At 35.4% G+C, this 27,705-nt stretch overlaps 1 protein-coding gene across 7 annotated transcripts in view; it reads right to left on the reverse strand.

The window, feature by feature from the left end:
• Nucleotides 1-27,705, reverse strand: part of LOC101890318 (rho GTPase-activating protein conundrum) — a 249,626-nt gene that overhangs the window by 123,831 nt on the left and 98,090 nt on the right. The gene's annotated exons all lie outside the window — the stretch shown is intronic.

The following is a 27,705-nucleotide window of genomic DNA, read 5'->3' on the forward strand; positions in this document are numbered from 1 at the left end:
TGAAATCTTGTGCAGAATATTTCTTCTTTTGAAACCTTCGACTTAAAACGAAATTTAATGTTACTTTAAGGCTTCAGACCGAAAAAGGCAGGAAAAAATGTAACGAAAAAATTAGGTAAAATTTTCCGTTTTTTTTTTTGGGAACATTAATGGAAATATGTTTCTGATATGCAGTGGAATAGAGATTCCTCTTCTTTGGCGACTCATTGAGGAATTTGATGTAGAAGATTTTTGTCTTTGACGTCATCCTTTGTAAATGATGCTTTGTTGGATATTTTAACATAAACTCACATTAAGTACGGTTTTATCCCTAAAATGTGTTTTTAGTATATATGAATTCCGGGTGTTTAGGTAGGATTTAGACCCTTGACGTCTTTTAGGACCTTTAGTAGCATTTTATAAAAAATAATTCTGTAGAATATTTTGACTTGCTAGGATATCATTTTAAGGGAGTTTTTAACCAAGTTTTTCAAAAATGGACCAAAATGGCCACTTTGATGACTCGCTTGAAGGTTAAGATTTACGAGCAATATTGTCCCTGTATTTATCTGTAATATATCCAAAGACACTAATGCTTAAAACTCACTGATTCCAAGGAATCTTAATCCCAAAATTTCCTCCGAGATAAAAGACATGTTAACGATGTTCGATCTAGAAACCCAGTGAAAAGACTTTAAAGTGTAACTATCACTCTGCTAACCGTAAGATTGCCAATTTTTTAAATTGTCGCAAAGATTTTCTTTTAGATTCGAATATTGCTGTTTTGACATTTTCAATTATTTACCAATCTATTGGAAAAAAATTATCTCTCTCTTCGTTCATTGAAATTTATGAATGAATACAAACATTTATGAGATTTATTTAAAGATAGCCAAGCAATAATGACAATTTATTGGCTATTTTATGGCCAATGACATATGTATGTGCTCTTTGTTTTTGCTTTCATATTTTCAAGTTTTTTGATTTTATTTATCGCGATTTATTTGATTATAAATAGCGTGACTAGTCTTTTTAGTCGATCGCTGGATGACTAACATTCTAATTTAAAAGTGCTTATTAAATATTTGGAGTGTTGATTTTGTACAATTCCCAAAATGTTTTTAACAAATAAAAATTAATAAACGATTTTTGTTGCGATCAGGTGGTAACTTAACGGTTTGGTGATATAATGAAACTAGAACAATAGATATCGGTGTCTAGGTTCAATAAGACAATGACAAACAATTTTGAATAAAATAGTTAATTGCTTTTTTTGACCAATTGTGGAAGAAATTTTCCCAGAGATTAGTGGCTTTTAAATAGAACATAAAACCCTGTTTGTCATTCCAAAAGTCACAAGTAAAAATTAATTAATAATGACTATAATTAAAACGACTATGTCATAATTCATTTACTCCCAGCCTTAACATTAGAATATTTGTTATTTATTTTGTCCCCTCCCCCATTTTGCCACTGTAGCCACTCATTTATTTTCGAAACCCCACCAAAGTTTAAAACAAACACATTATTTAACAACCATTTTCTAATTGAGTTAACACATGTTGTTGCGGTCTCGAGCAATTCACACGGTTAACATTTTTGTTCCATTTGAATTTCAACAGAACACAACCTAAAGTAGCTGTTGCTGTCATGTTGACTTTCATAATGAGATTTTTTCAATGGAGGAAAAATCATTGGAGTGTTATTGGGAAAAAAAATTCGGAAGTTATTGGGAAAGTATTACGTTTAAGTAGTTATGGAAGAGGGAAGGTAACATTAGTTTTGGTTTCCCACAATAAGGAATATTTTTTGATAAGAGAGGGAGTGAGAGAATTTTAAGACGAGAATATTTCGTGATATTCAATCTATTAAGTCCAAATAAGAAATCGCAAAGATATTGATGTAATGCAATATGAGAATTATTCAGCTGACTGTTACTGGAACGCCTAAAAGCATACAAAACCCAAGGTATGACATAATTTTCTCTCACTATCTCTACCTCTACCTCTAGGAAAGTTACATTTTTAGTTTACACATGTCTTTTTTAAAATAATTAATTTGACAACATATCAATGGAAAAATGTATTTTCTCTTTCACTGTCTGCTAAGAGCAAAAAAATGTGAGTTCACCAATAACTCAGCTGCTGAAATCAGCCTGAAAGTATACAACATGCATGTTGCTATTTTCTCTTTGGCTTTCTCCGTCTCTCTCAAAAAAGTAGAATACCGGTTCAATTAAAGAATGATAACTACGATTAAACTACAAGAGTTGCCACAGTTTCTTGAGTGGAAATTCTTAAAATCCTTGGAAACTGAAAGAAGTAAATAGATAGATATCAATGTATTGATATTTTTGGAATTGTTAGTGAAACCGAAAACTTTAAATTTCCGAAAGTCAGGAACAACGTGGATCGATATACTATGTTTTCAATGACATTAATGACTGTATAAATTTGTCAAAGCTCTATCTTTAATCGTATGACCTCTATTCTGTTTCAGTAGGTAGCGGGCGGACGGACATTGCCAAATAGTCATAGAATTTTAAGCTGATCTTGAATATAAATACATTAAGGCATCTTCGGCAAATACTCAAATGAATTTAACAAAATTGCCTAAAAGTGTGCACCAACATATAACTTGGCACCGATTATTAATATAAATATTTTTTTTGAGGTCTTCCGGGAATATTTTGAGGTTTTGCATATTTTATTTTGGGGTGGAGGGCATAAAATTTTTCCGCTGATTTGAACTTCATCGCCTAAAAGTATGCACTACACATGCTATGGTTAGATTAGATTAGATTTTCTGTTTCACATTCAATTAAGTGGAACCATAAGCCAGATAAAGCTTTTTAAGCCTAATATGGATTATTTTATATATTTTTTTTTTTTAAAACAGCCGACAACAGTATACTGTGACTTTATTTGGAAAAATTGTGAAAACATTTGCTTTCTGCACAAAATAGCTGTTCAAAGGATTTAAAATAAGCTGATCATTCACTAGCAGTCTATAAGGCCTCACAACAGAATTTTTGGAAGCTACATGCTTTATTTGCCAATTATTCAGCTTGACTTAACCCACCGCCCGAAAGTATGCACCATACATCCTATGGATAGATTATAATTTATATTTTTGTACTCTCTCCTTTTCTTTCTTCCTCTCAGATTTTTACGGGAAACCAGATTCAGTTATGTGGAACAAATTTGAGATTATCTTGGGCTTTTAGAGTTGTCACTGCTTTTTAAAAAATAATTAAAAAAAGATAGCTGTTCGTTCCTTGTAATCCTATTAGATCCGTCTCCAGATTCCTAATTTTCGTATTACTCAGCTGTCTTAAACTGCATTGCCTGAAGGTATGCACCATTTATGCCACGGTTAGGTAGTAGAGGGATTTGTGTTACTTTACTCTATCGCTCTTTTCCTCCCGCCTAAAAGCGGAAAATTGGATTAAATTCTAGAATTGCCCAGTTTATTTATTTGGAGTTATTGAATTGTAGTCATTTTTCGTCTTTCGACAAGGAAAAAAATCAGCTTGGAAGAAACTTGAAAGGTTTCAAAAAATATCGTCCGAAAATACCGCTCCTGCATAAGTAATTTGTGTCATAGGCTGTAGTAACTGTTCCGAACTTTATATGCCAAATTTGAGACAATTTCGGTGAATAATGCCGCATAAATCATGAAAATACCGATTTCTGTGCTCAGAAGGAACTCTTTGTGTGAATTTTCGGACAATTCCATTGGAAAATGTGGTTAAAATCATAAAAATACCGAATATCGGACGGTGCCGCTATATGGGGGATATACGATATCCTGGACCGATATAGCCCATTTTCGAACTTGACCTGCCAGCAGACAAAAGATAGGACCATTCTGCAACAACTGTGCAAAATTTTAGCTTCCTATCTTAATTCTTTTTGACTGTAGCGTGATTGCAACAATCGGACAGAGGGACGTCCGGACAGGGCTAAATCGTCTTAAAATTTTACACTGTTCATGAATATATAAATACTTTGTTGTCTAAAATTATTATTTCGATGAGTTACAAACGGAATGACGAACTTAGTATACACCCCATACTATGGATGGTGGAGGGCATAAAAAATTACCCCTATAAAATTCAACCCATTACCTGTTCTAAATTTACTCAACATACCTAACTCTTCATGTTTATTTTGTTCAAGTCAAGTTGTCATTAAATATTTGCATTTATTTGGTAAATACTCTGTCATATTTTCAAAATTTGAATTATTTAAAACAATCACACGTACACACACTCGTCCAATGCAAATAAGCTGGTTGTGGGGGTTTTATTGTCATAACCTTCCTCCCAACAAACCAACCAACCCAACGAACAGTTGACATATTTGTCAAGGTTGTTTGGAAATATAAAATTAAATAAATATAAAAATTCAGAACGTCTCAGGCAAGACAGACAGATTAACAAATCTGACACACTGCCAACGATGTAATAAAACTGAGTTTAAGTAAACACCAGATAATAATTCCAAGATACAGAATGAATCTGCTCATTTTACGATGCAAATTGCCTGTCTTTGTATTATTTATTGAGTTTTAAATGTCAATTGACAGTTTGCATTCGATTTGAAGTGTGGGAGGTGGGGAAGACTGTCGTTTATGAATGAAAATCAAACAAAGAACATTTAATTGAATTGCCAATTGGAGTGAAGATTTGAATAAAGAAATCCAACTTCAATTGAGATGACCTTCCGCTTGAAATTGTGGCAGTGAATCACTGAACTCCTTAATTACTCTTTTCTGAAACAACTAAAAAAAATACTCTGAATATTTTATTGAAAAAAAAATCGAGGATTTTTTTTTTTTTTTTTTTTTTGCAAAATTATTTTGGTATTCCACATAATCCCATTTGATCGATGACAAACTCAATTGATAATCATTTGAATTCGCTGACATGGAATTGTCTGTCAGTCTTGGCCATTGTGACATGCGGCTTCCAATGATATTTCAAGAATTTTGAATTCTCAGCTATGCCGCAAGATTTTTAAAACAGTCAGATAGCTCACTGGTTGGCTGGCGGGTTAATTGTTGGCAAACACACAAACCCTACTCCGGCCAGTCATTCCAAGAAATTAATTTACTATGTGGTGAGTGTGTGTGTGTGTGTGTGTGCAAGCGCGATCAAGCGAGCTGTTTTGAATGCCAACATTTTGTGGGCCCAACCCAGGTTTTGTAAATTTTGCACAGAATAAAATTTCAAAACTCTACGTTTGTCTGTTTGTTTTCCTTGTGGCTGGTTGTTTTTTGCTTAACACTCTCTGATCTTGAATTCCAAACTAAAAATTCAACATCAACAACGCCATGAGGTTTCAATTCTTTGAATATCACCCCAACCCCTCTTACACTTCATTATCTTTACGAATTTCAATTAATTTGATTTGATATTATTTTTTCTGTTTTGATTCTTTATTTTTTGTTTTCGAAACCAGTTCAATATCTATCAACATTTTTTCAATATCGATCTTTTTCGGACAACAGCAGCAACAACAACATTCAAAGTAGCCATCTGCCATGTGAAACAATGGAGCTCTAAACCTTGACTATAAATTAACATTTTTATTATGACAAATGCCGGTCTTTACGCTCTGCAGCATTGTTTTTGTTGTTTTTTTTTTTTATTAAACACATTATGAGGTAAATATTAAAAATTCACGGTAATGAATTACTCATAGAACAATATCAAGAAAATTTATTAATGTTCATAATTTTTAATAATTTAAAAAATATGACAAGGATGTTGGTCTTTTTTTATTAAAATTTGCATTTAAGTACTAAATCTTGAAAATTAAAAAAAAAAATCTATTTTTAGAAAAGCTGGAGCTGCGATTGCTTTGCAGCTATTATTTGGAAATATTAAAACTATAGTTGTGTTTTAAAAAAAACAAGTAAAAAAGCTGTAAGTTCGGCCGAGCCGAACTTTGAATACCCTCCACCATTTCGAACGAATTAGGCAATTCTCAAAAACAATAAAATCCGTTAAAAATTCTGTTAAAATCTTAAAAATACCAAATGTAGGGTCTATACGACGACGTGGACCGGCATAGACAATTTTCTGTCATAGGCTGTAGTCTCCGTTACGAACTTAAAATGATAAATTTGAAACAATTCCGGTGAATAATGTCGCTAAAATCATCAAAATACCGAATAATGGGAGGTATCGTTATATGGAGGTTACACGAAGACGTGAACCTGTACAGACAATCTGGCTGTAGCATCCATTACGAACATCAAATACAAAATTTGAAACAATTCCGGTGAATAATGTCGCTAAAATCATCAAAATGCCGAATATCGGGAGGTACCGTTATACCTAAACCTGGACCTACAAACATTTGAGTAAAGTTTTATCAATCCACAGACGGTCAGACGGACGGACATCGTTAAATCGACAAAGAATTTTACGCTGATCAAGAATATATGTACTTTGTGGGGGGTGTTACAAACGGAATCACAAACTTAATGTACCCTCCATACTATGGTGGAGGGTATAACTGAAGAACGCAGAGCAATAGATATGGATTTGAAAATAAATTCATAACATAATTTTAGATATTCAGGAATATTTTCGATTTAAAGAAAATAGACCCAAAAGAGCTAAAGAGTTTCTTCGCTTGGCCGAAAGTAGTAAACTGCCGAATTTGGTTTTCTTCTATGGAAAAACATTCGTTGTCCAGCAGTTTGTAAAAAATGATCGTGTTTACTTGCCAAAGAAGTCAGCTGAAAATGTGCACCTTCGGTTGGCCACCAGAACTCAAGCGCCAACCATGATGATGATGGTGTGGGCCGCCATAACAGCCGATGGTCGCTCTCCGCTCGTATTAATCGATCGTGGCATCAGAATAAATGCCAAATATTATAACGAAAATATTCTCGATGGTATATTAAAGCATTGGGCACGCAAACATTTTGGCCGCAGACCGTGGACATTCCAACAGGACTCAGCACCATCGCACTCAGCACGCGCCACCCAAGAATGGTTAAAAAATTAGGTTCCTCGCTTCATTTCCATCGCACAATAGTTACAAAATCTCCGGATACCAATCCGTTGGACTATTGTGTCAGGAGTATTTTGGAAAGCTAGGTTGGCACTAAAAATTACCAAAGTGTCGATCACCTCAAACAAGCCTCAACTTATGAAAGATCTACTATCATAGAAGAAGTTTAGAAGGTATTCCTACCACAGAAGATCTCCAAATCTTGAATTTTTTAAGAATATTTTGAAAATCGTGATTTTGAAAAGAAATTGTAAAGAACTTCGACAGACTTATTCAGAAGAATAATTGCGTATTTTAAATTTTTTGGTTTTTTCCAAGGGATACCAGGAGTTTTTACGAATTTTCTCTGGAGGCCCATTTGAGGCCTATGGAAGGACTTTTATCTATTGAAGATCTAAAAAGTTTTTTTTTCATTATGAAAAATGTATAAATGGGCTTGAATCCATAAAGGTCTGTAGAGGCTCTTAGTTCGAATTTTCTCTGGAGACCCATTTGAGACCTATAGAGGGACTTTTATCTATTGAAGATCTGCAAAAGTTTTTTTTTATCATGAAAAACGTATAAATGGGCTTCAATCCATAAAGGTCTTAGTTCTATAGAAAACAGTAGTCTATACCTAGGAGACCTGTAGAAAGCCTCAACCTTTAAAAGACCTTCTATGACAGAAGACGTTTAGAAGGTATTTCTTCCACAGAAGATCTCTGCAAATTTTTTCTATTCATAGTATACCTCTAGTAGTCCTCGATTCCATTGGAAAACCTATAGTAGATCTTCATACAAATAAAAGGTTTTTTTTCGAATAACACCTGTCAAAGGCATTCAAAACTATTTATTTTTGTAAAATGTTGCCAAAAGTATTTTTAAGAAAAACTCGTTGACGGCCGGAAAACCCCTTTCTTGCTGGGGAGGTCATGTGAGAGTTCTTTTTTTCACATAGAACCTGTAAAAGATCTTCCATTTATAGGAGACCTGTGAAAAGTCTTTTATCTATAGCAAACAAAAGAGAGGTTTCCCAAGTTCTTCTATCCATGGAATATCTCTAGAACCCGAAAAAGTGATTTCTAGCTGTAGAGGAAATTATCTTTTTTGCTACCGAAGAATGTGAAAAGACTTCCTTCTAAGCTATGAAAGGTCTACTATGGGTACGCATAGGCAATCTATTACAATTTAGGAGATCTCTACAGAATCTCTTATCTACAGAATGTTTGAAAAAAGATCCCCCATCAATCTTGAGATCTCAGTTAAACGATGATAGTTCATGTTCTTATCACATTTTAGATAACAGCCAACTTAATTGGATAAGTATTTTCCACACGACACACAGACACCCCCTACCTCCACCTCATTGCAATTTTTGCAATGTTTATTTAAGTTGTTGCCATTGTTTACAGACAGATAAGATTGCAAGATGAGTGCAAAACAACAACAACAAAAATTTCCCATATAAATCACTGGCGGTTAACATTGTTCTACCTTGGAAAAAACACGACTGGCGAATTATTGCCAATTGTCTTCCGTAAATAATGAAACAATTTTGTTTTGTCATTGCATTCGAAATATGGTCGATAAACAAATGTATTTAAATGGTAATAAATTAACTAAGGTGGAAGGAGGTGGGGAATGGTGGTCAGTTGCGGAAAATAATAATACAATTAGAAATTTAGACACGTTTTCGCGTTGTTTTCTCTGTATTCAATTAGCACTTGTCACTATGTCACTGCAAGGTACTGGAGTAATTAAGAGAATAACGATTTTGAAACAGAAACAAAAAATAATGGGAAGAAATAAGTTTTTGGTCAAATTTTATATGTGTCATATCTTGTTTCTAGGAACTACTAAATTAAAAGTATTAATTTTGAGGGAATTTCCTTGTCGTAAAGGAACCTGAAAGTTTTAATATTACTCTAATAAATTTATTTTTTTTTTTTTTGAAATTTATTATAAAACTTCTCCATTTGTATGGAAATATTTGGGGTTCTTTATGCATTTCATCCTAATAAAACCCAACACTTTTAAAATTAAATTCTAAGCATCTCCAATCTCAAGCAGGCAACCCTTGCATTTAATTTTGCCACTTTTATGATGATTGACTCATCCTAGATGAAACACAATGCCCCTCTTGTGCTGCATTTGGTCGATATCGTGCTTAAGTGTTCCATACGCAATTTATCTGTTTGAAGAAAATGAGTTTCAAGGTGTAAATATTTGTAGCTGGCTAAAATTTATATCATATTTGTAACTTAAATTGTTAGAAATTATATGGTAACTATCGCTGGAAAATTTAGGGATGTGCCGTTTAGAAAAAAATGTAGGACAGTTCCTAAAACCATACTTTTTCAATACAGCCCAAAACCCCTTTTCTGTCGCAATTGCGCAACATCTTCAAAAGTTTTTGTAACATTTAGTACGCATATCCAAAACAATCTATATCTCTCCATCGAAAATACCAACAGTGATCCTATAATTAGTACCATTTAGAACTTTTCTAAAAATTATAATACACATTTCCAAAACCACATCCATAGCTCAATTCTAGATGTCAATAGAGACCACAATATTAAATTTGAGGATTCCAGCCCTATCCCTTCACTTAGTACCAAATTTAGTACCACTCAGTACTTTTCGAACAATTATTGTGCACATTACCAAAAACCACGTCCATAGCTCAATTCCAGATTTAAAGAAGGACCACAATATCAAATTTAAAGATCTATCCTTTACTCAATACGAAATTTAGTACTTTTCGAACAATTACAGTACAAATTTCCGAAACCACCTCTAAATCTCAACCTTAGATAATAACAGCGACATCTGTATCAAATTTCAGGATTTAATCTATAGTCCTTCACCCAATACCAAATTGAGTACTATTTAGTACTTTTCGAACAATTATTGTACACACTTCCAAGACCACCTCTAAATCTCAAACCCAGATACCAACAGAGGGCTCAATTTAAAATTTCGGCGTTCCAGCTCTATTCATTCGTCCAATACGAAATTGAGTAATATTTAGTAATTTTCATACAATTATAGTACACATTTCCCAAACCACCTCCATATTTTAACCACAGACACAAACAATGACATCTAATCAAATTTCAGCTCTATTCTTTCGCCCGGTACCAAATATAGTACTATTTTGTAATTTTCGTAAAAATATGGTACGCATTACCAAAACCACCTACATATCCTAACCACAGACATCAACTGTGACATCTACATCAAATTTAAGGATTCCAGCTCTATCGCATCACCCTACACGAAATTTAGTACCATTTTGTAATTTTTGTGTAAATAAAGGACGCATTTTCCAAAGCACAGCCAAATTTTAAATACAGATACCGTAAGTAAACTATATATCATATTTCAGAATATTACCTTTATCCCATCACCTCATACAAAATGTAGTATCATTCTGTACTTTTCGTACAAATACAGGGTGAGATAAAAAAAAACTGTAACAAAGTCATTTTTAGATTTTTTTTTTTTTTGTTTTATTGAATGAAAGAAAAAAAATGTCGGAAATAGCATCAAAATTTGGAATAAGTTTAGATTTGTTCGAATTGGTCACCTTTGGCACGAATTCAAACGGCCCATGAAACCGTCACACGCTGCCCGAATGTTGCTCTGCGGTATTTTGCTTGAGGTGATCGACAATTAGGATTTTTTTAGTGCCAACCTTGCTTTCCAAAATACTCCAGACACAATAGTTCAACGGATTGGTATCCGGAGAATTTGGTGGCCATTGTGAGCTGAAAATGAAGCGAGGAACCTCATTTCTTAACTATTCCTTGGTGACGTTCGCTGAGTCCTATAGGAATGTCCAAGGTCTTCGACTAAAATGTTTGGGTGCCCAAGGCTTTATAACACCCTTCAGAAAACTGTTATGGCGGCCCACACCATTACCATGGCCGGCGCTCGTGCTCTGGTGGCCAACCGAAGGTGCACATTTTCAGCTGACTTGTTTGGCACGAAAACACGATCATTTTGTTTGTTTACAAACTGCTGAACACAGAATGTTCTCTCATCGGAGAAAACCAAATTCGGCAGTTAACCACTTTCGGCCAAGCGAAGCAACTCTTTAGCCCATTTGAGTCTATTTTCTTTCTGTTGCGGTGTAAGTTCTTGCACTTTTTGGAATTTCAATGGCTTTACTCCGAGCTCATTTTTCAATATTTACCGAATGGAATATTGCGATATGTTCAGCTCCCGAGCCATTTTTCGGCCACTGCGACGCGGGTTTCGATCAAGTCGCTTCTTAATTTTTCGAACCATTTCTGCTGATGTTCCCGTTTTCTTCCGTCCACTTCCTTGACGCCGGGCTACGCTACCAGTATCACGCTAACGAGCGATGGTACGAGCCATAAAAAATTTATTCACATTTAAATGTTGGTGTGCTCTAACGATAACCACTTGTGGTTTTCCAGCCAAATATAAGGAAATCACACTATCACGCTTGAACTCCATTACGAATAACTGTTTTTCTGGAAAATTATCACCAAAATGCTTTTGTAGGCTTGTAAACAGTATAACAAGCTGTCACTGGAATAATTTTAATAGCGGTCGGACTAGTGGCTTAGAAATGACAGCAGTCTGAAGTTGATTGCAGTTTTTTCATCTCACCCTGTATAAATAGTTGTAGATCAAAAAATTATATTCCGATATTTTAAATACATTTTAAAATTTTTAAATTATCAAACTATTCATAACAATATAAACATATGGGTAGCTTAAAAACTAGAGCCGGTATAGGAAATCTGACTAATAATTCGGAAATAACATATCTTACAAGTAATATATATATCAAAAATTAAAAAATCGAGTATAGGACACTTAGGCATAAAATCAATGATTTGTTGTATATTTTAAAGTTTGATTCTTTCTTTAGAAGCAATAATTTGAAGTATTTACTTAATGCCCACAACACCACCACAAATGGGGGTAAACAACTTGTCTTTCGAACATGTTGTGTTGCTGTAAGGAGGCAGCATTTTCGGTAATCAAAGTATAAACAATGAAATTGAAGTGAAACAAAACAAATCCAAAAAAATTGATTTGCTTTCTCATCGTTCAACAAAATCCAAGAAAAGTGTTGAAATTTTATAAACAGCCACACCAACAAAGCTGATAAACATTTTTAAAGGAAAAAACTTGATGTCTTCATTGAAAAAGAAAAGAAGAGCGGTGATGATGGCAATACTCTTAAATAAATGTAAATATTTTACTTAAATGTTGTAGGTCTTTTGGTCATCACAAGAAGAGTTTATAATTATCAAAAGAAGACTAAGCTATTTTAATACCCACAATGAGACTGCACTGCATGTTTTCGGTTCCCTGGAAATTTGGAACTTCATGAAATGCAGTCACTGTTTCCCAATAACCAATCGCCATTGGTCGTGGGTGTAGCAGACCTGGCTCTTATCCAAACGGAAGTCAAACCGTTGGAAAAACAACAAATTTCACTTTCATACGCGGCCACCACACACACACACAAAATTTAATAAAAAAAAATAATAAAAAAAATAAAAACGATATTTATTGTTATCTTGCGACAACAAAGAACAAATTTACAAATAATAATTTTTGTTGATAAAGTCAAAATATTAACAAAAAAATAAATAATTTCTTTAAGTAAACAATAAATACAGGAAATGAAAAATAAGACCTGATATAGCCATGGTGGAGGGCATACTAAGACACGGAAGGCTGAAAATTGTTGTTGTTTTCTAAAATATATATTTTTTTTTAATTTTTGTTAAATGGTAAGTGGGTCAATATTTAAGGTAATACCTCGGAGTTGATAAAAAATGTCTAAAAATAATAAAATTCAGATTTTTTATTTTCTTGGCAACAAATATAATTTCGTAGCCTGTAAGATCCTACCCGCAGTTCTGCCGAAAAAAATTAAAACCCTTTACAAGTTTTTCTCATATGGAAACACACAACACAAATCCATAGTTAGGAGCTTGTCGAGAACATATAGGGAGAAATGGAAAAACTGCAACCAACTTCAGACTGCTGTCATTTCTAAGCCACTCGTCCGACATCTGTGAAAATTATTCCAGTAACAGCTCATTATATAGTCTAAAAGCGTACAAAACCATTTTGGTGAGAATTTTCCAGAAAAAAAGTTATTTGTGACGGAATTCAAGCGTGATAGTGTGATCTCTTTATAATTGGCTGGAAAAACACAAGGGGCTATCGTGAGCTGAACATATCGCAATATTCCATTCGGTAAATATTAAAAAATGAGCTCGGGGTAAAGCCATTGAAAGTCATTCAAAACGTGCAAGAACTTACACCGCAACATAAAGAAAATAGACTCAAAAGAGCTAAAGATTGCTTCGCTTGACCGAAAGTGGTAAACTGCCGAATTTCGTTTTCTCCGATGAGAAAACATTCGCTGTGCAGCAGTTTGTAAACAAATGAAATGATCGTGTTTTCTTGCAAAAGAGGTCAGCTGAAAATGTGCACCTTCTGTTAGCCACCAGAACTCAAGCAATAACAACCTTGGACATTTTAACAGGACTCAGCACGCGTCACCCAAGAATGGTTAAAAAATGAGGTTCCTCGCTTCAGATCCAGCGTACAATGACCACTAAAATCTCCGGATACCAATCCGTTGGACTATTGTGTCCGAAGTATTTTGGAAAGCAAAGTGTCGATCGCCTCTAGCAAGCGCTTCGCCGCAACAGAAAGAAAATAGACTTAAACGAACTAAAGATTTGCTTCGCTTGGCCGAAAGTGGTAAACTGCCGAATTTGGTTTTCTCCGATGAGAAAACATTCGTTGTTCAGCAGTTTGAAAACAAACAAAATGATCGTGTTTACTTGTCAAAGAGTTCAGCTGAAAATGTTCACCTTCGGTTGGTCATCAGAACTCAATAGCCGGCCATGGTGATGTTGTGGGCCGCCATAACAGCCGATGGACGTTCTCCGCTCGTATTAATCGACCATCAGTCGACCATCAGAATAAATGCCGAAAATTAACTTGAAAATATTCTATACGCAGAGCAACATTCGGGCAGCGTGTGACGGTTTCATTGGCCGTCTGAAGGCCATAATTCGTGCCAAAGGTGACCAATTCGAACAAATTTAAACTTATTCTAAAATTTGATGCTATTTCCGACATTTTTTGCTTTCATTTAATAAAATTAAAAAAAATTAAAGTTATGGGGTTTGACTTTATTGCAGTTTCTTTATCTAACCCTTTAAAAAAATACAAATGCAGACATCTATTATTGGATCAGGAACTCCACTTCTGTTGCAGTCTGAAGGCATGGAAAAGCATCCATAGCCCCCAATTCTTTTGATTTACAAAAATGCAAACTCTCGCCATCGAATATATCGAGGCTTTACAAACGGAATGACAAACTTAAATACACCCTCTATTTTATGTCAGATGCTATTAACATGGCACCATTGGCAGCCAAATGACTTTCGCATGCCGCAGAATAGTTTTCCAAAGACATTCCAATTGGACTACTCATGCAAATATTTTTTAACATTTCTACGCCAACTCATATCAAATTATTCAATAGCTTGGCACTGCTACTAATACCTCCACCACCACCACAAAATTATAAATTCCAAAAATGTTTGCTTTTCGCCAACTGCTATTCACTCAGTCAAAATTTGGCTAATGAATTGTTGTTGCCTCAAACCTCAACGTCTAATGAACACTAATCTTATTACGATAACAACTAATTAAAGTTTTTTTTTTGGGAGAGAGAACATTGTACTCCAGCCAAAAAAAAAAAATTAAAATGTTTTTTTTTTTAAGGTAATGGCTGTAAAGAATATTTCTTCCAAACAAACAAAAACAATGGAAGTGATATCATTTTTAACAAAAACAAAAAACGGTGAGACAAAAAATTATATCATTACTCGAGGTAATCTCATCTACCTATCACCACCTTATTAAATCACATAACATCCTGTTTGATTTCTATGCGAGTTCTACTGTTTAGCGTTTATTGGCACTTTGCCCTAGGAGAAGAATATTTTGTTTGTTTTATTTTTTGCTTTTGTGAAAATTATAGATTTCCTGTTTTGGGCCGGCAGCAGTAAGCAACACAGTAGTAGTAGTATGCAAACGGGAAGCTTCTTCAAACATACCTGCTTCATTGTTTTAGTTTAAGCCGGTAGTCAACCAGTTGGGAATCATAATTATGATGTTGAGCATCATTAGAATGGTAACAAGTTTTCTTGTTGCTGTTGTTGTAGTTTTTGTTGTAGAACTTAACAATCAGCAGATGATATGAATTAAATATTCTCAACTAAGAACTTTGAATGAGCGTTTGCTCGTTAAACGGATGTTTGATTGTAGAGTGTTCGAAATGGTTGGAAGTTGTATGAAGTCATGTTTCGTATCGTTGTATCAAACAGGGGTCGATGACAACTATTTTTATACCCTCCACCATTCCATGTAGTGTTGTCATTCCGTTTGTAACTCCTCGAAATATTCAAAATAGACCGTACGAAGTATATATATTCTGGATCAGCGTAAAATTCTGTGTCGATTTAGCGATGTTCGTCTGTCTGTCAGTCCGCCTGTCTATCTGTTGTAATCACACTATCTTTCGAACGAATTGAGATAGAAGGCTACAATTTTACATACATGTTTATTTTAGCAGTAGGTTAGTTACGTTATGGGCCATGTAGGTCCACGTTTTCATATAGCCCCCATATAACGGTACCTCCCGATATTCGGTATTTTGATGATTTTAGCGACATTATTCACCGGAATTGTTTCAAATTTGGTATTTGAAGTTCCAAATGGATGATAAAGCCCGAGAAATTGTCGGTGCAGGTCTACATTTTCGTATAGCCCCCATATAACGGTACCTCCCGATATTCGTTTTTTTTTTTGATGATTTTAGCGACATTATTCACCGGAATTGATTCAAATTTTGGCATTTGAAGTTCGTAATGGATACTGCAGCCTATGACAGAAAACTGTATGTGCAGGTCCACGCCTTCGTATAGGCCCCAAACATCAGTACCTCCCCCTATTTGGTATTTTGACGAGTTTTTTGACAAAACCCACCGAAATTGTTTGAGATGTCGTATTTGAAGTTCGTAATGGATACTACAGCCTGTGACAGAAAATTGTCTATGCTGGTCAAGGTCTTCGCACAGCTCCGATATAACGGTACCTTCTTATATACGATATTTTGATGATTTTAGCTACATTATTCACCGTTTATTTCACGTTTCGAATTTGAATATGGTAATGGCTTATGACAAACAATGCCTATGTAGACCCCAATATAACGGCTATATTCGGTATTTTTAAAATCTTAACAGAACTTTTAACGGATTTGGTCACCTTTGACACGAATTATGGCCTTCAAACTGCCAATAAAACAGTCACGCGCTTCCCAAATGTTGTTCTGCGGTATTTTGGCTCATTTCCGGCGTAGTGTGATCTACACTTTGGTATTTTTTAGTACGAACCTTGCTTTCCAAAATACTCCAGACACAATAGTCCAACGGATTGGTATCCGGAGATCTTGATGGCCTTTGTGAGTTGGAAATGAAGCGGGGAACCTCATTTTGTATCCATTCTTGGATGGCGCGTGCAGAGTGCGATGGTGCTGAGTCCAGTTGGAATGTCCAAGGCCTGCGGCAAAAAAGTTTGCGTGCCCAAGGCTTTAATACACACTCCAGAATATTTTCGCTATAATATTCGCCATTTATTCTGATGCCACGGTCGTTTAATACGAGCGGAGAGCGACCATCGGCTGTTATGGCGTCCCACACCATCACCATGGCCGGCGCTTGAGTTCTGGTGGCCAACCGAAAGTGCACATTTTCAGCTGGCCTCTTTGGCAAGTAAACACGATCATTTTGTTTGTTTACAAACTGCTGGACAATGAATGTTTTCTCATCGAAGAAAACCAAATTCGGCAGTTCACCACTTTCGGCCAAGCGAAGCAACTCCTTAGCTCTTTCTGTTGCGGTGTAAGTTCTTGCACTTTCTCGAATTTCAATGGCTTTACCCCGAGCTCATTTTCCATTATTTGCGAAATGGAATATTGCGATTTGTTCAGCTCACAAGCCATTTTTCGTCCACTGCGACGCGGGTTTCGATCAAGTGGCTTCTTTCTTCCGCCCACTTCCTTGAGGTCGGGCTACGCTACCAGTATTACGGTAACGAGCGATGGTTCGAGACACAAAAGATTTATTCACATTTAAATGCTGGAGTCCTCTAACGATAGCCACTTGTGGTTTTCCAGCCAAACGTAAATAAATCACACTATCACGCTAGAATTCAATCACGAATTACTTTTTTTCTGGAAAATTCTCACCGAAATGCTTTTGTATGCTTGTAAACAATATAATGAGCTATCACTGGAATAATTTGAACAGCTGTCGGGCGAGTGGCTTAGAAATGACAGCAGTCTGAAGTTGGTTGCTGTTTTTGCATCGCACCCTGTATGTAGTTAGAGACCTTACTAAAAGCTACTAAGTATCTTAACAGCCCTTTAGAGAGAACGGAATAAATCAGAGCTTTTAATTGTTTCCATGTAGGCCTGTCTATGATAAACCAAATGCTGTTGATGACAAATCGTACGTTAGACAGATCAAAGGGTGTCAGATCTTACCATGTCGCTCAATATGAATAAAAAACTTTACATTTTAGTACGAATTTCCTAAAACTCAGTAATATCCTAACACTGTTCATTAAATTTGATCCACATACCAAATTTCTGATTAGATGCTGACAAGTCGTACTAAAAGTGTAAAAAAGTACTAAAACTATATTAATTTTCTGGTACGTTTTAGTACTATTTTACACATTTAGTACGGCTTTTCAGCATCCAAACAGAAATTTGATATGTGTTTAAATATTACTGAGTTCTAGGAAATACGTACTAAAAAGGTACGAAAAGTACTAAAATGTACCTCAGGATTTCCGGCACTAAATGTAATAGTGTGAAAAATACGCAAATCGTACTAAGTAAGCTTTTAACAATTGGTACGAAAAGCCATAAAAGGTAGTAATATTATTTTAAGTAGATCAGAAAGACCTTGGAATCTGATATTTGGTGCGAGGGCCATTATTCATAGAAAGAGTAAGAGTGAAACTAAAATTTGAGATATTCGAACCAAAAAATAATGTGTTACCATTGCTATGAGGAGAAGAGTTAGAGCTAGAAGAATGTTTTGAGGTATTGCAAAAAGATAGCAAATTCAGTAGTATCGAAAACTTAATTTTCGAGGACAACATATATTTTAGAGGTGGTAGAATTTAGAGGCAACCATACTTGTAATCCTGGACTTTTTAAGCATTTTTTATCGGAACTACTATTGCCAAAAAAAAAAAAATATTGCTCATTAGTTCCCCTCAAATGTTGCATTATCGTTTTAGTCTCACATAAAACCTCCCCCAACTCCTCCCCAGAGCTCCATAAATTTCTAATAACCTAACAATCATCAATTTGTGGACCATAGAAACTAGATTTAACAGCAACTGCAAAACCACAAAAGAATAGTTTCATAATAATGGTAAAAATCTATAATTATGTTGTTGTTGCATCGTTATATGCAACTGTTCCGCTTCCCTGGCTTTTGGAAGCGATTGACTAACCAACATCCATTCAACCATCCAGATAGCCTCAATGATTTTTCTTTGGAAATTGAAATTTACGCACAAAATGATAAAAAAAGAATCAACAAAATATGGCAACAACAAAAACAACAACAAATACAGCATGAAAATCTCTGCTAAAATTACAAGATAATTTTGAAACGCTTGTCCGTCTGTTTGTTCATCCATCCGTCGGCTGTGTATCAATTTTTGTGTCTGAACTGAACGACCTACTGGTTTCACTTTGCCTTGCCTTGCCTTGCCTTCTTCTGATACGAGAAGAAACTGAAAGCTGCGGAAATGTTTGATTTTTGTGATTTACTTGATGTTGCCCTTCAACCAAACGTCTGGCCATTTGGCATTGTTGTTGGCTTTATTGTTGTTGCAAAATTTTGCATCATTCATGATGCAGTGGGTTGGCGGTTTGCTGCGACTTGTTGCACTGGTTTTCCTCTTGCAACCTTCAGAATAATTGTTAAGACTTTTGTAATGGAGATGACGACGACGTCGCGGTGATGATGATGATGATGACGGACTCCAGCTATTGTATCGAAATGATGTTATTGTTGTTTGCAGTTGATTTGCTATTAAAATGCCCAAACTGGTTCAACAATGGCAAGTACGCCAAAAGAAAAACCTTTGGTCCTGATACCTTTAATACCAGCACGTTGACGACGTAGCTGTCGGCCCAATCATATCAAAAGTGAAAAATCCACAATTTATAATTTGCGTTATAACGCTTGCCTGTCTGCCTGCCCTCCTTGTCCTCCGCATGAGCATGGCTGGTCAAAAAGGACTCTGAAGCAATGTGCGTTTTTTTCAGTTGGAACGGCAAACGATGAGATAGCATAATGGACCTCACGTTGTGTTTGCAATTTGTTATCCATTTTCGGTTCATTAGGACCCTTTGTTGTTCTTGGTGTGCGATGCTTTTTATTATGACATGTTCTCACTGTGATATTCAACATAACTTCATGGTGATTTTAAATTTAGCCTTTATACAGAGTTTTTTGTGAGCTTAGATAATCTAGGCTGGCTAGAAATTTATGCATTTCAAGGCTCATGGGATATTAGGGGAAATTGAAATTGTTGTTGCGACAAAATGACAACAACATTATTTAAACTCAGTGTGAATAATTAGGATATAGACGACCTGAAACTCGTCTTTATAGAAGTGTTCTGAAACTCGTCTTAATAGACGAGTTCTAAAACTCGTCCTTATAGACGAGTTCTGAAACTCGTCCTTATAGACGAGTTCAGAAACTCGTCCTTATTGACGAGTTCTGAAACTCGTCCTTATAGACGAGTTCTGAAACTCGTCCTTATAGACGAGTTCTGAAACTCGTCTTTATAGACGGGTTCTGAAACTCGTCCTTATAGACGAGTTCTGAAACTCGTCTTTATAGACGAATTCTGAAACTAGTCTTTATAGACGAGTTCTGAAACTCGTCTTTATAGACGAGTTCTGAAACTCGTCTTTATAGACGAGTTCTGAAACTCGTTTTTATAGATGAGTTCTGAAACTCGCCTTTATAGACGAGCTCTGAAACTCGTCTTTATAGACGAGTTCTGAAACTCGTCTTTATAAACGAGTTCTGAAACTCGTCTTTATAAACGAGTTCTGAAACTCGTCTTTATAGACGAGTTCTAAAACTCGTCTTTATAGACGAGTTCTAAAACTCGTCTTTATAGACGAGTTCTGAGACTCGTCTTTATAGACGAGTTCTAAAACTCGCCTTTATAGACGAGTTCTGAAACTCGTCTTTATAGACGAGTTCTGAAACTCGTCTTTATACACGAGTTCTGAAACTCGTCTTTATACACGAGTTCTGAAACTCGTCTTTATAGACGAGTTCTGAAACTCGTCTTTATAGACGAGTTCTGAAACTCGTCTCGACAGACGAGTTCTGAAACTCGTCTCGACAGACGAGTTCTGAAACTCGTCTCGACAGACGAGTTCTGAAACTCGTCTCTGCAGATGAGTTCTGAAACTCGTCTTTATAGACGAGTTCTGGAACTCGCCTTTATAGACGAGTTCTTGTAGACGAGTCGAATTTAAATTTTTCTCTATTAAAGATGTGCAGAAAGATATTGTTGTTCAGAACAGAAATATAAAACACAAACCTTCAGATGCTTCCAAGTATAATGAAGAATACACACCTGAAAATATCAAAAAAGAAATTAAAATTAATAAAAATACATTTAACAATATGTGTATATTAGTAAAAAATATATATTTATTATATATTCATAATTGAAGTATTTCAAAAATTAAAAAAACAAGTGTTGTTTTTATTCCCAACACACGAAATTCCATTATTTTTTTATGTTCAATAAATATTATGATTAATTCTTCAATATCTACGAATAATTTTTCATAAGAATAAAATTGTCCGCCAAAGAACTTTTCATATGTCCTTGAAATCGAATTCAATACAGGAGAAGCTCGAATCATTCTTTTGTTCGACCAAACATTTATTTATGTCATAATTTATAAGTTATCCAATTAACTTTTTCTTGCAATTGCAGAAAAAAAGATATTCGAACCTCCAAGACACAGCAACAACAAAATTGTATGGATTTGTTGTTAAATCCCCTTCAGCTCCAGATACTGGCCACGAAATCATATACAAGCTCAGCTCAGCTCAGCACAACAATCCATAACCAATAAACTCAATTTACATAACGATTCTAAACAATTTCATACATCATCGATCATTTTTCTGTTACTTTACAAATACATAAAGGCATACACACATACATCCACAATCTTTGCAAGTTCAATTCAAATATATAATGGAAAACCAGACCAAAGCAAATAAAATTGATTCGCTAAGAAACCCGCACATACAAATATCAGTATCTCATAGATGATGGTGGTTGGTTGGATGATGGGGGATATTGTGGAGAGCACAGACTGCGGACCACTGGAATCCTTTCCATACAAAATTGTACTTGCAAATATTACATTTTTTTTATTGTTCTGGTATTATTGATCACAAACAATAAGCTCGCCAACACGTTCTCTTACTTCTTTAAGCTTTGTTATATTGTTCTTGTAAAGAATTTTATTGGAATTCTGTGAGAGAGAGGTTCCAACAATGAAGAAAAATTACCAAACAAATCGAAAAACATGAATGGATGAGTCGTCGTCGACATCACCGTCATAATCCGTATTGCCGCCAATCGATTGTTCGTTCGTGCAATCGATTAAGAGTCAGGGCTTAGTGGAATCTTCTTTTTGTTGTCATATAAAAAAAAACAAATGAAAATATTTGCAAACTAAAACGGGATTTGAAAATAAAGACGAACTTCAAATCGTCCAAAAAAAGATTTTTAGCTATAGATGTAGTATGGAAAATTTCCATAGAAAATTTCAGGACATACAAGGATATTCTCTAGAAAATTTTGCATGTCCTTCGAGGCCTTGCAAGGATTTCTTATAGAAAAATTTTCATGTCCTTTTAGGACTTGCAAGGATTTTCTATAGAAAATTTTTCATGTCCTACCAGGACTTGCAAGGATTTTCTATAGAAAAATTTTCATGTCCTTCCCGGACTTGCAAGGATTTTCTATAGAAAATTTTTCATGTCCTTCCCGGTCTTGCAAGGATATTCTATAGAAAATTTTTCATGTCCTTCCCGGTCTTGCAAGGATTTTCTATAGAAAATTTTTCATGTCCTTCCCGGTCTTGCAAGGATTTTCTATAGAAAATTTTTCATGTCCTTCCCGGACTTGCAAGGATTTTCTATAGAAAATTTTTCATGTCCTTCCCGGACTTGCAAGGATTTTCTATAGAAAATTGTTCATGTCCTTCCCGGACTTGCAAGGATTTTCTATAGAAAATTGTTCATGTCCTTCCCGGACTTGCAAGGATTTTCCATAGAAAATTTTTCATGTCCTTCCCGGACTTGCAAGGATTTTCTATAGAAAATTTTTCATATCCTTCCCGGACTTGCAAGGATTTTCTATAGAAAAATTTTCATGTCCTTCCCGGACTTGCAAGGATTTTCTATAGAAAATTTTTCATGTCCTTCCCGGACTTGCAAGGATTTTCTATAGAAAATTTTTCATGTCCTTCCCGGACTTGCAAGGATTTTCCATAGAAAATTTTTCATGTCCTTCCCGGACTTGCAAGGATTTTCTATAGAAAATTTTTCATATCCTTCCCGGACTTGCAAGGATTTTCTATAGAAAATTTTTCATGTCCTTCCCGGACTTGCAAGGATTTTCTATAGAAAATTTTTCATGTCCTTCCCGGACTTGCAAGGATTTTCTATAGAAAATTTGTCATGTCCTTCCCGGACTTGCAAGGATTTTCTATAGAAAATTTGTCATGTCCTTCCCGGACTTGCAAGGATTTTCTATAGAAAATTTGTCATGTCCTTCCCGGACTTGCAAGGATTTTCTATAGAAAATTTGTCATGTCCTTCCCGGACTTGCAAAGATTTTCTATAGAAAAATTTTCATGTCCTTCCCGGACTTGCAAAGATTTTCTATAGAAAATTTTTCATGTCCTTCCCGGTCTTGCAAAGATTTTCTATAGAAAATTTTTCATGTCCTTCCCGGACTTGCAAAGATTTTCTATAGAAAATTTTTCATGTCCTTCCCGGACGTGCAAAGATTTTCTATAGAAAATTTGTCATATCCTTCCCGGACGTGCAAAGATTTTCTATAGAAAATTTGTCATATCCTTCCCGGACGTGCAAGGATTTTCTATAGAATTTTTTTATGTCCTTCCAATATTTGAAAGGATTTTCTATAGAAATTTGTCATGTCCTTCTAGGACTTGTAAGGTTTTCTATAAAAAATTTTTATGTCCTTCTAGGACTCGGAAATATTAACTATAGAAAATTCTTCATGTCCTACTAGGACTTTCAAAGATTTTCTATAGAAAATTTTTCATGTCCTTCCCGGACTTGCAAGGATTTTCTATAGAAAATTTGTCATGTCCTTCCAGGACTTGCAAGAATTTTCTATAAAAAATGTTTATGTCCTTCTAGGACTTGGAAGGATTTACTATAGAAAATTTTTCATGTCCTTCCGGGACTTGCAAAGATTTTCTATAGAAAATTTTTCATGTCCTTCCGGGACTTGCAAAGATTTTCTATAGAAAATTTTTCATGTCCTTCCGGGACTTGCAAAGATTTTCTATAGAAATTTTTTCATGTCCTTCTGGGACTTGCAAAGATTTTCTATAGAAAATTTTTCATTTCCTTCCAGGACTTGCAAGAATTTTCTAAAGAAAATTTTTCATTTCCTTCCAGGACTTGGAATGATTTTATATAAAAAAAAATGTTCATGACTTTCCAGGACATGCAAGGATATCCTATTGAATTTTATTATAAAATATTTTGGAGAGGATTTTCAGCTCGCCTATAGGGTGACGAGTTTCAGCTCAGCATAGACCTGAAGCTACTCTCCTTTATTCTTGTCCTTCCATTGCACTCCTTTACGACTTCCCCTCTCGTTTCCAACCCACTCTTCAAAACCAATCAAGCTTATCATTGAAAATTAATGATGAAATTAAGGTTTCCAAGCCATACTTTCCAAATTTTCCGTCTTCTTCTTCTTTTTTGTATTTCTTTTTCGGATAGAAAATGTGGACATCATTAACATTCTGTTACAAAACCATTAACAATTGCATCATCCCATCCATTATTATCAGCAGATTGCAACATTTGCAAAAAAAACTGGGGAGAACATCAGAGCCGGCAAGTATATCGGGGCAGGTATAACAAATAACCACTCAACACAATATAAGAGATAATGGAGGCCGGGAGTGAGAGACAGACAGAGAACGGTGGAACAGGACCAGCAGAAAATTATCATCATAAAGAAACCTTTATTATAGTGATTGTTGTTAGAGACACATGATCTTTCAAGTTGTGACTTTAAAGGCGAACGTCAACGTGACGATGCGCCAACAATTGCAATGACTTTGTAGTACAACAACAACAGGGATAAAACAAAACCAACAATACCTTTCGCACCATTCATCCACCTAGGTAGGTTGGTAGCCAGCCTAGCTGGCTGTCACTGCCTTCTGCTTGAGACCATCCATATGTATGATTATGGAAATTGCCTTGCTTCCTTCATACCCAGCAACAACGAAAGCGTAGTTGGTAGGAAAACAAGAAGAAGAAACCTGTAAATCCAGCAAAAGATGCTCGATACGCGTGTGTGTGTGTTAGTGTCTGGCCTCTGGACTCTTTGAGTCCAAGCCGCCCAGCCAAGTACAAGTGGTCTTTTGATCCTGGTTGTTGTTATTGTTGATAACCACTTAACCTTCCACATGTACAACCATTTAAGATCATACAAGTCCGTCCCGATATCTATAGCATGCTTGATGCATGAAGTGGAAGCAACGAAGCAAGGAAGGAAGGAAACAAGGTTGTTGGGGCCGGTTGCTTGGTTATCGCCATGAAATGTTGCAACATTAAACCGCCACCTCGTGTATCAAATGGGTATCGCGTCTTTTTCTCCATCATTTGGTGCGGCCATTGAGGCTCTAGTTATGGGCCAGCATCAGCACCACCACCAAATGACTGGATTCTAAGTGTCTGATGCTGTTTGGTTATCTTAAGCGCACCATAGTGCCTCTTAACACAACATACAACAAATGACCAGGTTCGCCATGGCCATAACATCCTCGACTATCGTAGTTTGTATCAAATGGTAATAACTTTGTAAAAGACGAACAACAGCAACAACAACGCCAAAGCAAAAGAAAAGTGTATATGAAAATTAATTTTATTTATTGTTATGGCCATCTTCTTCTACCTGTTCGGCCACTTCGCCTAGCTATTTTCACTGTATCAACAGCAACACCAACAACAACAACGATCATGTCGACCATGTTTATGAGGTAGAAAAAGTTAACATATTTGTATAGCATTCATAATGAAATCGATAGTTTCCGACGCGCCATTTGGCGCGAGAGAAAGAGAGAGCGAGAGAGAGCGAGGGGGGAGGTAGAATAGCCAGCCTACATCGAGCAGAGCAGAACTAATTAAGTAATCGATGATGAAAAGGTAATAAGTGAATGTAATAAGAGGATAAATTGCAAAAGGGAAATGCGTTCGGTTGGGGTGTTGGGAAATTTTTACGGCGAAGATTATCTACAAAGGAAATCCATAACATAAATTTAACAAATTTATTTGCCAATAGCATAGGACTTTATTAGTTTGTCGCAAAGGAGAGATAGTGGTCCAATAAAAGGTCGGAATAACCAGTTTTGTTTGGTAAAACCACAAATTATAAAAATGAAAAACAAATCATGGTGTTATTGTATCAAAAGTCTGGGAAGATGTCAGTCTCATGCTAAAAGAAACTGTTGGGGAATATAAGGTAAAAATCTACTTTTTTAATTTCGCGATGTAGTGAGAAATTTTAAACGATATAAGTCCTTATTTAAAACGTCCCTTTTGCAATAATTAAACTATTTTAATAAAAAAAATAAATTACTAACATAAGTCGGTTTTTATACCCTCCTCCAGGGTATATTAAGTTTGTCATTCCGTTTGTAACACCTCGAAATATACATTTTAGACCCCACAAAGTATTTATATTCTTGATCAGCATAAAATGCTATATCGATTTAGTCCGTCCGCCTGTCCGTCTGTGGAAATCACTCCAGCCTCCAAACGAAATGAAGTAGGTTGATAAAATTTTACTCAAACGTGTATTATGTCTCAGATGTGTATTTTGGTATTGAAAATGGGCCATGTAGGTCCACGTCTTCGTATAGCCCCCATATAACGGTACCTCCCGATTTTCGGCATTTTGATGATTTTAGCGACATTATTCACCGGAATTGTTTCAAATTTGGTATTTGAAGTTCGTAATGGGAACTACAGTCTGTGACAGAAAATTGTATATGCAGGTCCAGGTCTTCGTATACGCCCCATATATCAGTACCTCCCCCTATTTGGTATTTTGACGAGTTTAGGTACAAAACCCACCGAAATTGTTTGAGATGTCGTATTTGAAGTTCGTAATGGATGCTACAGCCTGTGACAGAAAATTGTCTATGCTGGTCCAGGTCTTCACACAGCTCCGATATAACGGTACCTCCCTATATACGATATTTTGATGATTTTAGGTACATTATTCACCGTTTATTTCAAGTTTCGAATTTGAATATGGTAATGGCTTATGACAAACAATGCCTATGTGGGTCCACGTCGTATAGACCCCAATATAACGGCTATATTTTTAATTTGTAAAATTTTAACAGAATTTTTTAAGGATTTTATTTTTTGAACATTTTCAAATTCGTTCCAAATGATGGAGGGTATTTGTAGTTCGGCCCGGCCGAACTTACTGCTTTTTAACTTGAACTTTTCAAATAAAATAGCTGAGCATTGTCTAGAGAAAAAGTAGTCCCAGTCGAACTGAATCCCATTGCGACGGTTCTTTCTTTGAACCAATTCTAACCAGGACGAAGAATGCAGAAACTATTTTCAACCAATAAAAGTACAAGTACAAGCGTTAACAAGGCAAAACTCAAAAAAAAAGTACAAGTCGATTGGCTAGTTTGAAAATATTTTCAGCATTATCTTGAAATAAAATAATTCCTGATGAACTGAACTCGCACTCGCATTTTCAATAAATGAAAGTATGACCCCTACGGTTGGCTTGAAAATAGTGTTAGCATTGTTTTCAAATAAAATATCTGAGCATTGTCTAGTGAAAAAGTAGTTCCAGTCGAACTGAATCTCATTTCAACGGTTCTTTGCGCATAAGAATTTCTTTGAACCAATTCGAAACAGGACGATGAATGCAGAAACTAGTTGCAACTAAAGTATCGTTTGGATAGTTTGAAAATATTTTCAGCATTGTTTTGAAATAAAATAATTTCTGATGAAATATAAAAATCTAAGAACTGGCTCTTGTTCCGACGGTTCCCTGCGCTGAATAATTCCTAGTTCAAAGGAATTATTCGTTACCGAACGACACAACTTTTGATTGTATGAATGAAAATTTAACTAAATGTATGCACATATTTCATCGAAATTAAGCAATATGCATGCACAAGATAATCTCCAACGAAAACATTTAATTTAAAATATTTAACCTGTCATAAAACAAAACACCT

Source organism: Musca domestica, unplaced genomic scaffold (genome assembly GCF_030504385.1).
Source record: "Musca domestica strain aabys unplaced genomic scaffold, Musca_domestica.polishedcontigs.V.1.1 16, whole genome shotgun sequence".
Classification (NCBI taxonomy): domain Eukaryota; kingdom Metazoa; phylum Arthropoda; class Insecta; order Diptera; family Muscidae; genus Musca; species Musca domestica.